General features: G+C 41.1%; 2 long non-coding RNA genes across 5 annotated transcripts in view; one reads left to right on the plus strand and one right to left on the minus strand.

Moving 5' to 3' along the window:
- The window catches only part of LOC137344924 (uncharacterized), a 50,401-nt gene that overhangs the window by 21,201 nt on the left and 15,082 nt on the right, over positions 1 to 14,118 (minus strand). Inside the window, exon 1 of one of the 2 annotated variants that reach the window (XR_010968499.1) lies at positions 1,928 to 2,066. The exons of the other annotated variant lie outside the window; for it this stretch is intronic. This is a non-coding gene — a long non-coding RNA (uncharacterized lncRNA). Of the gene's footprint in view, positions 1 to 1,927; positions 2,067 to 14,118 lie in introns of those variants that run through there. 2 annotated transcript variants of the gene reach the window in all.
- Positions 4,763 to 14,118, plus strand: part of LOC137344923 (uncharacterized) — a 104,007-nt gene continuing 94,651 nt past the window's right edge. For all 3 annotated transcript variants that reach the window (XR_010968496.1, XR_010968494.1, XR_010968497.1), the window contains exon 1: positions 4,763 to 4,862. This is a non-coding gene — a long non-coding RNA (uncharacterized lncRNA). The remainder of the gene's footprint in view (positions 4,863 to 14,118) is intronic.

Below are 14,118 nucleotides of genomic sequence, written 5' to 3' on the forward strand. Positions count from 1 at the left end.
CACTCTTGCCTTCTACCCTATCACAGACCTTCCCCTTTGTTCTTTCCTCCCCTCCCACCTCCTTTTCCTTGACTCTGTACTTGCTTAAAAACTTTAACTCTTTTAACATCTTCCAGTTCTGACAAAAGGCCTTCGACCTGAAACGTAACTCTGTTTCTTTCCCCACAGATGCTGCCTGACTTACTGAGCTTTTCCAGCATTTTCTGTTTTTAATGCAAATAGGATTGACGATTAAAAGTGCATCAGATTACAGGAAGTTGAATTCAGAGGACATCAACTTGTTGCATTAAATGCATATAAAAAAGGTTTTCATAAAAATAATACACAAGTCAGAATTATGAACTGAATAATACAATTATGATACAGAATATACACATTAGCAAAAGGAGATTAATAGAAGTTTTCTTCACAATTTGCATAGTAGCATTGAGTTGTCCTGGCCAAAATTCCTTGCTCAACCAATAGTACCTAAAAAAAAGATTATCTGGTTCTTAACCTTATGGCTTTTGTAGGATGTTGCTGATGCAGAACAGTGCTGTGTTTGTCTATATAACAGTCACTGCACTTCAAAAAGTAATTCATTTTGTCAATCATTTTGAGTGATATAATTGAAACGGTGCTATATAAATCAAACATGTTTATGATTACCCTATTTCATGTATCCCCAGTGTATATTCTGTTTTTTTTTTGCTTTTAGATTCAGCAGGGCTAATAGATTGTGATTAACATTGGTGGTAAGCCATTCATTTTAAAACAGGTTAACACTGGCATTAAGATAACACCAATTGAAAAATGTAGGCTAAGGTGACCAAATGTGCAGTGGTGTGCAGTTAGTTGTTGTAATTGATATCTATTACAGAAGCTACTATAACTTAAGGCTGGATTTAGGCGGGATGTTGTAGCTGAGAGCAGAGGATTCTTTTTTCAATTTCTTTATTCAACAATTTATTTACAATGCCTCAATTAAATGTATAGCTGTGGTCAGGTAGGAGCATTACATCACGGCTTGGGCAGGGCAAAGCAAGACAAGGAACAGTTGAGGGATTCTAGTCAGATTCCAGGTAAACTGGATTCATGTGAACAATGAGATTAGAGACTATTTAATAAGTAAGCATTATCCAAAGAAAGAATTTGGACATAAGATGTAGGATACGAGTTGGGGAAAATTAAGCTGTTTATAAAAATTAGATGAAATCAGGGATGCAGGGGAGAGGAAAAGGATAGGGTTTAAATGGAGTTAAGGGCTAAGGAGGGAACAATGATATAGGGAGATGTGGGTTTAGCATTTGTCAATTTTTCAGTAATTTTTATAGATTGCATTAGTGGAACCTGATGACATGAGTACATAAGCACACTGTTTCTCTTCAGACCTGGCACAACTCCTCCCATGATTTACAGGTGTTTCTTTTACATTTTATCTTTTAAAATTGTACTTTCACAAGTTTACACTTTCATATTTTGTGAAGCCGTTCCACATTTTGATTACGATGCTTACGAAAGAAGCAAACCTGAAAGACTTAGGTGCCGAGCCAATGTCCATAGAGAGGGGCAGCAAAACAGCTGAAAATAGCAGGACAGAAGATAAGATAAATCAAAGTAGTGGCGGTTAGATCATTAAGGTTAGGTTTTAAAAAGCTTATTGATTGTAGGAAGAAGGGATGACTGAGGTAGCATTTTAAATAAACATGCTTTATTAATGTTTTACAACAAACTGAAGTTTTAAGTCACAATTTTTGAGTGTTCAAAGTCCTCATTTCACATGGAATTTACATAGCTGTTAATGCTGTGCAGCAATGCAACTCGGGAAAAATCAGTAGAAATTGTCTATGCATTTAGACACAACTCCTGTTGGTGAAAGTACCCCTTAAAATTCCAGGCTGTTCTCACCAACACAAGAGAGAACAAAATGGTAATGACAACAACTCACCTCCTGTCTGCCTGCTTCTGTTCCAGCTCCCCTGTTTCCATCTGGCTCAGTCAAGCTGTGTTATTGATAAAAGGGGAGTCAATGGAGGGATTCAACCATCAAATCACTAAATGTTGCCTTGCTCAGTGTTGTTTTACGTACCGGCAGAGTTCCTGGGGCATTGCTCACAGTGAGTCAGCAGTTATGCTGTTAAAAGTCATGCATATTTCCACTGAAAAAGTTTGGAAAGAGTTTAAGAGATCTTCCCAGAGGGAATGAAGTAAATGTTTTTTGAATTAGTTCCTGGATAATAAATCAATATTTTCCTTAGCAACTGCAGGCAGCTGAATAAATTTGTTCCTCTCATATACCACACTTATAAGGAAGAGAGAAAGAACATGCATTTATATAGCACCAGCGCACCATGGCTGCAGTGTGTACCATCCACAGGATGCATTGTAGCAGCTCACCAAGGCTTCTTCGACAGCACCTCCCAAACCCGCAACCTCTACCACTAGAAGGACAAGGGTAGCTGGCACATGGGCACAACACTACCTGTACGTTCTCCTCCAAGTCACACACCATCCCGACTTGGAAATATATCGCCGTTCCTTCATCATCGCTGGGTCAAAATCCTGGAACTCTCCACCTAACAGCACCGTGGGAGAACCTTCACCACATGGACTGCAGCGGTTCAAGAAGGCGGCTCTCCACCACCTTCTCAAGGGCAATTACGGATGGGCAATAAATGCCGGTCTCGCCAGCAACGCCCACATCCCATGAATGAATAAAAAAAACCCTTCATAACATTCCAAAGTACTTCATAGCCAATGAAATATTTCTGAAGTGTTGTCACTGTTGTAACGTAGGAAAATGTGGCAGTCAATATGCGCGTAACAAGGTCCCACAATCAGCAATGAAATAAACGACCAGATAACGTTTTAGTGATGTTGGTTGAGGGATAACGTTGGGCAGGACACCAGCCGAAGTCCCCTGCTTCTCTTCAAATAGTGCCATGGAATCTTTTACGTCCACCTGACAGGACGGACCGGGTAGGGAGAATTTTAACCTAACCCATCCGGCGGGAAACTGACTGATTGAATCGGCCACCTGTTATACAGAAGCGCTAGTAAATAAAAGATGATGGGAAGGGATTGGGATGTCAGCCCTTATATTTTGTAAATTATTCTAAATGGCTACACCAGCTGCATTTCTTTATCTGGGAACTCTAAATGATATTAAGTAAACACTGGGTGAGTTCATACAGAGATCAATTAAGAGGCCCTGATATTCTAGCTCTAGTATTTTGCGTTTCTAGGGATTTCCTTTGTTTCTTTTATACGTCAGAGGGGCCCGAATGCTATTTTAACCAGTGGGGAAGCCGTTATGCCTTTCACGGCAGGTGAACCTCACTCGGAAGTGCTTGATGCTCACATGGAGTAACCAAAGCAGAAAAAGCATTCTGTTCTCCAAAACTAGCATCTCTTACCCTGATGACAATTTCATTAATTAACGAATTATAAACAGCTTTGCGATATTTCTATTTTAACAGTGTCAGTTAGTAACTGGAAACATTCTAACTTTGTAATGGCTTTTAAGAAGAAAAGATTACAGTTGAAAAACAGAAAATGCAAATCAGGTCAGTCAGCATAGTGAAGACTTGTTAACATTACAGATGAGAACCTAACAGTCAGGCTAGAGAAGCTCCTTTCCAAGATGGAAAAACAAAAAACTGAAGGGAAAGGTCAAGAGTTAAACCCGATAGCTCACAATCTTATCCAGTTAGTATCTTAAATCATACAAACAGGCAGGTGGTGGGTTCAAACCCTGGTGTACACTGAGCCAGCTGATCTCAGCCAGGTGGCAGTAGGGGTTCTACATTTGGCTCAGCACCCCCAGATCACGGAGGGGGAAGAGTATTTTCAAGGTTTACCACGCCTGATTGCTATCCAATGACCCTGCGTGGAGAGTGAAGAGGGTAGACGTCAGGATCGGACTTGGCTGTGGTGCTGCCCGCTGTGGTCAAATAACCCAATGGAATTCATCAAGATTCACATATGAAAAAGGGCCACTTGTGCAAGGTGAATTTTACCCCAGGGAGGAGATAAGACCTACAGGAGGGGAACAGAGAAAATTTCAGTAATTTAAACAAACGAGAATTCAAATATGCTCACTGCTTTCACAATGAGGCAGCTAATGGTTTAATAGTGCTTCAGCACATTTTCAAATGATGGAAACAGATGTAAAGTACTGTGAATGTTGCAGAGGGTACCCCATTATATGTTGTGTTACATATTAAAAAGGCATTCATCATATTAAAAAAATCTTGTTGCTTGCTATCATTGTGTTGCAATATGACAGCTTCCTCCTGCGATTAAGTTCCAGAAGTCAAACTGACAGCGGGATTATTGCAAAGAGCTGTCAATGGAAGGGTTTTGTTTGTCAAAAAAAAGGTCAAAGTTCATGCCACGCAAATGCTGACCTACTCAGACATGAAGCTTTAATCTGTTAGAGTCATTTACTTTTAGCACTGGGTGAATTGAATAATTCAAGTATTGCTGCAAAAGAATTATTCATCTTCATTCTGGAATACAGTCGAGTGTCTGGTCCCAATTAAAGTGACCCCGCCAATTAACAGACTGACATCTCCCCAATGATGCTTACGTCCACAGAGAGTGAAAATGTGAGTTATGTAAAAGCTGGATTCTGATGAGAAGAGGGGCGCTAAAGATGGAAAGCAAAGAGCTATTTACAGCTCTGTGGCTGGATCAGCTGAGATGGAGTAATCAGCTGTCTGACTCTGTTTATGTCACAGTGACGTCTGCAAGCCTCTGTCCATGAGACGTGAACATGCAAAAAAAAATTCCCAAGTCTCAGTCCTAAAGAGGTAAATGAAACAGAAAAATAAAAAGAGAACTCCTACTGCTATAAAAATAGTTCTGCAGAACAGGACAAGGTAAGCAACTTTTATCATCCAGAAATACTGATAATAGAATCAGAGCTCTGTGTACTTTTTTTCAAGTAATTGTTTGACATAAAAGGGATTTAGAAAGCCACTGTTTGACTTAAATGGGATTCTTATCATTGTTAGATTTTCTTTAACCACATTGCCAGGGAATGACTACTGCAATACGTCAGCACTATTACTTGGGCGTCTGCAATATTTTAAGCCTTACCCTGTTCAGTTGCAAGACCAAACAAATTCCATGATTAGTACTCTAAAGGGAACAACGTGCCTTAATTTGGCATTATTGCCAACAGAATTGCTAATATTCTACCACCAATTTTTGTTTATTACTAGCTGTACTTCTGTTACCCCACCACAGCTACCATTTTCAACATTGTCAGACAGGGATAAATGTAGCTGTGTATTCGCATCTACCTGCAGCCTGACCTCATTCCCAGGAAGGGTGTGGAACAGTGAAAGGCATGACAGCCTCAACCAAAAGCCCTCTGGGTTACAGTAACGATTTCCTAATCCTTTAAAAGCTATAACTTTTTATTTTATAAAACAGCATCTACATGAAGAGGCATAAAGTTTGTGTAAAATAAATAATATAAGCATTTTTAGAGGGGCACTGTCTTCATTAACAGAATGTCTGATAAACCTCTTTTTGATTGGGGAAGGAGAAGAGGTGAGTCATTTTTGTCACAACGACACAGCTCAAAAGTCACATAATAACATGTTTCAATATCATTTACACTAGGTTTTTATTTATAATTGAAAAACATTTGCAAAACACTTCTTACAAAAAGATAATGTTCCTTTAAGGTTATAAAATTCAGTCTTGATCTCAGTATTTCACTGTAACATTAATTTGATTTAAAACAAGCACAGTCAATAGCTTTGTGATAAAAATATTTCAAGGAATTTAAACAGAACTGGCTGTGTGCTTATACGGATTTTTTTGGTTGTAACATAGATCGTCTTGTACTGATCATAACATTTGTATGCCAAAGGTCACAGTGAAGATATTTTTAACCCTCCTCCCTCAACAGCTTCCTGTATCCAAGTGATCCTCCGTGATCAACAGGGTTTAACACATCAATTTTCTCCTGCAGTGCCCGTCAGGGCCAGAATAATGTCAGGTTTCCAAGATGGTTTCCCTCCTCCGACCATAAAATTCATCTGCTCAAAGCATCTAGAGTAACAATCAATTTGGGGTGTAGCTTCCTTAGAAAGTTATAAATAAAAGAACTACATCCACATAATATAAGTTTTAGAAAAATTATATTTTAAAAATCCGTATAATCATAACTCTATCATGGATACGGATCATTGATACAGATAAGTCTGATAAGACAGGAAATCTGAGGCAACTTGTGCTGATTTGCAATTTAAAGTTATGAAATTACAGAGTGTTGACTCAGAGAGCTTAAGTAAGCAAATATGGAGCCTAGAGGATAGGCCTCACAATAAACTAGTGCTAATCCAAGTGGTTATACATGTGACACAGGCCTGATCTTGCAACCCAAATTTTTTCCCTCTTAGTGCATGACTGGATCATTATTAGGTTTGGATGGAGTCTTGTAAGAGAGAGAAAACTTATTAAAACGAAATACAGGTGACTAAGCAGACACATCAAATGTACTGTGCATGCAGCCTAGCAACACTTATCTCAAATATGTTGACTGAAATATATATTTTACAGTTCTAAGACATAACATCATTGCCAAGAGTTTTCAGCTACAACTATGGTGCTTAAGGAAAGAGCCTGAGTGGAGGAGTGAGAGGGCGGAAAGTGGAGCTTTGACTGCGTCTACAAACTTAATACCCAAACAACTCTAGTCATCCTTTCCCCCTCTGCCCTGCCCTGCCCCACCCTGCCACCCCCCCCCCCAACCACACCCCCACCCCTGCTAAAAGACTGTCAGGGAGCGGCTGCCAAACCTTTCAGTGCAATAGTTAATGACTTTGTCTGTGCCTCATTTATAACAGCAGGATTTAGGCTATTGTGTACTGTAATTGGCCTGTTAATGTTTTTGCATCCTATTTTCAACAGGTTTAGGTTTAAAATACAAACAAAAAGCAGAAAACTGCAGATGTTAAAAATCCAAGACAAAAACAGAAAATGTTGGAAATATTAGGGAGATCAATTTGCATCTGTAGAGAGAACCGATGGGTTAACGATTCAGGTGTAGAACCTTTGTCAGAACTGTGTCAGAAGGTTTAAAATATCTCTGGGCCATTTCAAAATCTACTTCTTGCAAACATTTATCCCATTTGGCAAAGGGTATTGTGCCCTCTTCTTTCACCTTATAACAAAAATAGACAGACATATTTTCTTCCACATAGTAGGTTCCTCTGTGGGTAAACTGCAGCTTTATTATAATTTCTACAGGCACTAAGATGCACATCTCCCAACCCCCTAGTCAAGCTGATCAAAGCTAAATTATTTGGTATCATGTAATTATGATTGATACTCATGTATTGTTTGCTGCTCCATGATTTTAGGTCGGTGATGGACTGGGGTTGACAATTGTAAACAATTTTACAACACCAAGTTATAGTCCAGCAATTTTATTTTAAATTCACAAGCTTTCGGAGGCTTCCTCCTTCGTCAGGTGAACGATGTGGAAATGAAATCCTCGAAATGAAATCGCATTTATAATTCACAGAACAATGCTTGGTGAGTACAGACAGTTTTTTCAACTGCCCGTTGCCAAGGCAATCAGTGTGCAGACAGACAGGTGTTACCTGCCAGGTCTCACAGAATATACTAATCACCAAAAAAAAACAACAAACAAAAAAAAAACAGAGATAGAGAGGTAGAAACATAGAAAAGACAGCAACTGACCCGTTATATTAAAAACAGATAACATTTGTTCGCTGGTGGGGTAACGTGTAGCGTGACATGAACCCAAGATCCCGGTTGAGGCCGTCCTCATGGGTGCGGAACTTGGCTATCAATTTCTGCTCGACGATTTTGCGTTGTCGTGTGTCTCGAAGGCCGCCTTGGAGTATGCTTACCCGAAGGTCGGTGGATGAATGTCCATGACTGCTGAAGTGTTCCCCGACTGGGAGGGAACCATCCTGTTTGGAGGGTTCCCTCCCATGATTTTAGAGTTTCTAATGAAGAGTGGCTCTTGGTTGGTCCTTAAATGACGCCTTTCACAGGAAATCAATGTGAGGGGTCATTTCCTGATCATGTGTACAATTCTCCCCCTGTGACCTAACATTTGAAGATTGGGTAATGTCTGAAGAACAATCTTATTTGCACCCTCATGAACAGTCTTCTTACTTTGACATAGTTAGATGCACTCTTATGACTAATGACTCTGGAGAGACATCACATTTTATATAAAGAGTGGTGTTGAATTGCAAAAGAATTAATACAGGACTCAACTGTTAAATCCTCCTAACTAAATCATAAAGCATTTTTGTAGCTGTTCTAACATCCCATTAGATTTAAATAGAAATATAGCAGATAATTTATTTTATAAAATGTTATAGTAATTAAAAGTCTCAACCAAGATATAATCCTATTTCTGGCCCAAATAGTTACCACCACTATACCAGTACGAGCTGCTGCAAGGTATCTCTGAGGCAGAAACTACATTGAAGAGGCCACTTTGAATTCTGCTATTAAAGATTGGTGTTTCTTTGCCTGGATAGTGATCTTTTTAGTACTTCTGGGTTGAGTCATGACTTCTGCTGCTACTTTTAACTCAGCTGCACTCAAGGTACCACTTTGCACTTTAAACATGGATTTCTCAATGGAAATATCTTTGTTTTGAGCAGGCTCTTAGAGTCAGGCATCACCCGAAGGTATCTCTTCCCTGCATATAGGCACTCACTCATCAGAGTCAACAGACCAAGACTTCCGATCACACCCCCTTTCTGTTCACCTTATTACTAGATGGAATAAATGAACCAATACCTAAATTGTGAAAAAACCTCAAGTGCCAAACAGCTATGATCTCCACAGCAGCTTCAGGCCTGTACATGCTTAAATTCTAAACGTGAGTTACAAGATGTGCAAAACTAATTTAACACCTTAATCCAAAGACTCTTTTAGATATTACAAATTAGCCTCTCGGCTAAGTCAGCGTTTACCTTTATAGCAGAACCTTCTCAAAGTGGATATGAACCTTGCATAAATATTTTAAAAATCAGCCTCTGACTAGAAACAGTGGGGTCAACTTTCGGATGGCCGAGCGGGTGCGTTCGTGGTGGGGGGGCTCCTAAAATTGGGGATTCCCGGAGCGGGTCCGGAGCCCGGCTCCAACCCGCCCACTTCCGGGTTCCCCAATGACGCGAATCGGTGCGCGTGCAACCCCCACATGCGGGACTCCCACCGGCAAATAAAGCCGGCGGGATCCCACTTAAGATCATTATCTGGGTACTTGGGGTCGTTGACACACCTCATCAGTTGGCGATTTTAGGAGGATTCGGATTTTGGACTACCCAGAGCGTGTTTTCCATGCTGGGGGAAACACTCCCTGTTTAAACAGACGTGTTGCAGCCATCAGCCAGTGGCAGCTGCAAAGGTCCATTTAACAGGTGCGGGGTAAACCCTCATTCATTGCAGTAGGGCACTCTGTCACCTCAGACAAAGTTTTGCCCGCCACACCGTTGTCTCCACACTCCAAATTATTAAATCAGACCCTAAACTCTGCTGTCCAAACACATTTACCTACTTTGTGAATCCCCTCACACTCACACCGTCAGGATGGGGTGGGGGGGGGGGGGGGGTTCCACTGCTGCATTCATCACTCCATTGGAGGACGAGCAACATCACCAGCCTCCCCAGGCATGCCGTCCACCTCCACCACGTGGAGCTACACAACACAGTGCTGCGCAACAGGCACCTGCACAAAGTAGTCGTCCAACTACACATACACCCACTGTAGGGTGACCCAATGGGTGGCATCAAGGGTGTTCATGGAGAACCTCATGAAAGGGCATCATTGCACAAGCCAGTCAAGAACGGCCAAGACGTGGCAGTAGTGGTAACAATATAATATGTGATATATTTGATTTCTGATCAACTCACAAGTAAAAACCATGATAAACCCTCAAACACCCTTGTGCATCCCCTTCATGCTCACGACACGCTTGCCTTACACTTCCTACTACACATACGTGATGAATGCCCTGTGGCTGCAGCACAGATAGTGGCAGGTGGGGTGAGGCTGACCGTGAAAGTGATGCACGAGAGGGTGAGTATGAGACAGAGCCATGAGATTGTATGAGGATTGGGTTGAGTGGTAGTGGTGGGATGAGTACTGGCGAGGTGAGTAAGTGCAGGTAAGATGAGGATAAGCTTAGAGTGGGTGTGAGAAGTGATGTGATATAGTGTTGGCAGTGCAGAAGGAGATGTGGGGTAGGGGCGGTGATGTGGCAGACGGAGTGTAGGGGAATGAGTAAGTGTACTCACTTCAGCTGACCTACTTAGGTCATTGAAGCGCCTCCTGCACTGTATGCAGGTGTGTGATATGTTGGTGGTGCTGGTGACCTCCTCTGCCACCTCGAGCCAGGCCTTCACGGTGGCAGAGGCAGGCCACTTCCTCCCGTCCGCCGGGGAGAAGATCTCTGTCCTGCCCCTCCTCCTCACCCCATCCAGTAGGACTTGGAGTGAGGCATCATTAAACCTGGGAGCAGCCTTCCCCCTGGGCTGCTCCATGCTGTAATTTTGGCTTCTTTCTGCAGCATCAGTCAGTGGAAGACTGCCCCTTTAAATAGGGCTCCTCCAGCTGACAGCCTATGATGCGGGTGCGCAGTCCACCCGCTGCGCAGCTTTCCAGCGCGAAACCCGGAAGCCAAGGTAAGTGGCTTCAATTTACTTACGATCGGGTGCGGAACCCACCGATTTTACTGGGCGGGTTACCCTCCTAATATCGGGCCCAATATGTCCATATTCTAAAATACATCAAATTGGAATGGAAGGGAGGAAAAATAAACCAAAAACTGGCTGTTTAATAACTTAACCTAACAGATACAAACAAGCTAAAATAGTTCTTACAAGACCATTCAGTAGCACCTTGTCAGAACAATCTGAGATTTACTGAGAACCAAGTGCTTATCTTATAGATTCAAAATGTTAAGTTAACATGTTTTTACTTTTAAAAAAAACAGCTATGAAGTGCTAGTACTTAGTAAATGTTATCTATGTGGGTTTATTTTAATGGCTGACGGGAACAGTAAGAATTCAGTGATGTGTCCTAATGTAGTCAGGCTTCAGTAAAACTAATTAATTCTATCAACGCAAATACTGATCTTGATAAGAATGAAATTAGAGCCATTTAATCTCTGGATATAGGTTTCATTTTCATAGAATCATAGAATGGTTACAGCACAGAAGGAGGCCATTTGGCCCATCAAGCCCAAGCTGGCTCTTTGTAAGAGTAATCCAGTTAGTCCCACTCCCCCGCTCTTTTCCCGTAGCCCTGCAAAATTTTTCCCTTCAAGTATTTATCCAATTCCTTTTTGAAAGCCATGATTGAATCTGTTTCTATCGCCCTTTCAGGCAGTGCATTCTAGATCATAACTACTCGTTGCGTAAAAATATTTTTCCTCATGCCGCCTTTGGTTCTTTTGCCAATCACCTTAAATCTGTGTCCTCTGGTTCTCGATCCTTCTGCAAATGGGAACAGTTTCTCTCTTTCTACTCTGTCTGGACCCTTCATGATTTTGAATACCTCTATCAAATCTCCTCACAACCTTCTCTGTTCCAAGGTGAACAATCCCAGCTTCTCCAGTCTATCCATGTAACTGAAGTCCCTCATCCCTGGAACCATTCTAGTAAATCTTTTCTGCACCCTCTCTAAGGCCTTCACATCCTTCCTAGTGCAGTGCCCAGAATTGGACACAATACTCCAGTTGTGGCCGAACCAGTGTTTTATAAAAGTACAACATAACTTCCTTGCTTTTGTACTCTATGCCTCTATTTATAAAGCCCAGGATCCCGTATGCTTTATTAACTGCTTTCTCAACCTGTCCTGCCACCTCAAAGATCTGTGCACATATACCCCCACGTACCTCTGTTCCTGCACATCCTTCAGAATTGTACCATTTAGTTTATATTGCCTTTCTCGTTCTTCCTGCCAAAATATATCACTTCGCACTTCTCTGCATTAAATTTCATCTGCCATGTGTCCGTCCATTCCACCAGCCTGTCTATGTCCTCTTGAAGTCCTCCTCACTGTTTACTACACTTCGTTGTTTAAAAATGCAATTATCAGATTCATAACTACAGACTGACCACCACTTGGTATTGACATGGGGCAAAAGTGGTGAAATGGGAACTAGTGGGGCAAAATATGCTTACGAGCTAACTTTTGCTCATTCTCCAGTTGCTTTCCTTCATTCATTGCCTCTATACTGGTTGCTTTCCAATTACTGTATTTAACTGATTTCTGACCTCTTTCAATTCTCTCATCTCTCAGATTGTTCCTGACCCATTTTTCGACACCTGGTCTGAAGTTTTCATTTAGTCCAGCACTTTCCTTCAGATCTACCCATCAATGCTAACTCTTTCAAGGTGAAACTTTTGAGGCCATTAACAGAAGGACTCATCCAGGTTGAGGGGATGGGGAAACAAATACGAGAAAGGGGAGGGGAGAACAAGAGAAACTAATTAAGCAAGATAGGATTAGAATGAGTAAGATCAGAATTTTCTTTTTAAAAATCAGAACATATGAGAGTTAAACAATGACAGGAGAAAATTAAAAATATTTGGCATTGGAGCTGTGTTCATATTTGTTGTAAACAATTTTACAACACCAAGTTATAGTCCAGCAATTTTATTTTAAATTCACAAGCTTTCGGAGGCTACCTCCTTCCTCAGGTGAACGATGTGGAAATCTCAGATTGTTCTGACAAGGTGCTACTGAATGGTCTTGTAAGAACTATTTTCACCTGAGGAAGGAGGTAGCCTCCGAAAGCTTGTGAATTTAAAATAAAATTGCTGGACTATAACTTGGTGTTGTAAAATTGTTTACAATTGTCAACCCCAGTCCATCACCGGCATCTCCACTTCATATTTGTTGGCAGTTGAGAAACTGTACCAAAGGGTTTGGACAATGCTCCCTTTGCTTTACGCCAATCATGGCATTAGTTTATATTGTCTCTCGTCATTCTTCCTTCCAAAATGCATCACTTTACACTTCTCTGCATTAAATTTCATCTGCCATGTATCTGCCCATTTCACCAATCTGTCTATGTCCTACTATCCTTCTCACTGTTTACTACATTTCCGAGTTTCGTGTCATCTGCAAACTTTGGAATTATGCTCTGTATACCCAAGTCCAGGTCATTAATATTTATCAAAAAGAGCAATGATCCTAATACCGACTCCTGGGGGACACCACTGCATACATCCCTCCAGTCTGTAAAACAACCGTCACCACTACTCTCTGCTTTCTGTTTCTTAGCCAATTTCGTATCCACACCACCAATGCCTCTTTAATCCCATGGGCTTCAATTTTGCTAACAAGTCTATTCTGTGGTACTTTATCAAATGCCTTTTGAAAGTCCAGATACACAACATTAATCACACTACCCTCAACAACCCTCTCCGTTACTTCATCAAAGAACTCAATCAAAGTTTGTCAGACACCATTTGCTTTCAACAAATCTGTGATGGTTGCCATTTATCAACCCACGTCTTTCCAAGTGACAGTTAATTTTGTCCCAAACTATCGTCTCTAAAAGTTTCCCCACCACTGACTTTAGGCTTGTAGTTACCGGGTTTATCCCTCTCCCCTTCTTTGAACAGGGGTATAACATTTGCAAACCTCCAGTCCTCCGGCATCACTCCTGTATCCAAGGGGGATTGTAAGATTGTGGCTAAAGCCTCCGCTATTTCCATCCTTACTTCCCTCAGCAACCTAGGATGCATCCCGTCTGGACTGGGCGACTTTTCTACTTTGAGCGCTGCCTACCTTTTAAGTACCTCCTCTTTATCTATTTTTATCCTATCCAATTTCTCTCCTCCTTTACTGTGACATTGGCAGCATCCTTTTGTTTCGTGAAGACAGATGCAAAGAACTCATTTAGTACCTCAGCCATGCCCTCTGCCTCTACAAGAAATCTATATATATTGTTATGCAGTATTTTCTACATTAAAATTTATAGCTTGGTAAACTTTGAAAAACCAAGTTTCCAGTTCTCAAACTAATTCAGTTAATTATTTAGGAGGTCCTTCAATTGGAGATCATTTCAAGGAATGCTTTACTGTTTACTGAAATTGGTACTGTAAGTTTGAGTA

Source organism: Heptranchias perlo, chromosome 28 (genome assembly GCF_035084215.1).
Source record: "Heptranchias perlo isolate sHepPer1 chromosome 28, sHepPer1.hap1, whole genome shotgun sequence".
Classification (NCBI taxonomy): Eukaryota; Metazoa; Chordata; class Chondrichthyes; order Hexanchiformes; family Hexanchidae; genus Heptranchias; species Heptranchias perlo.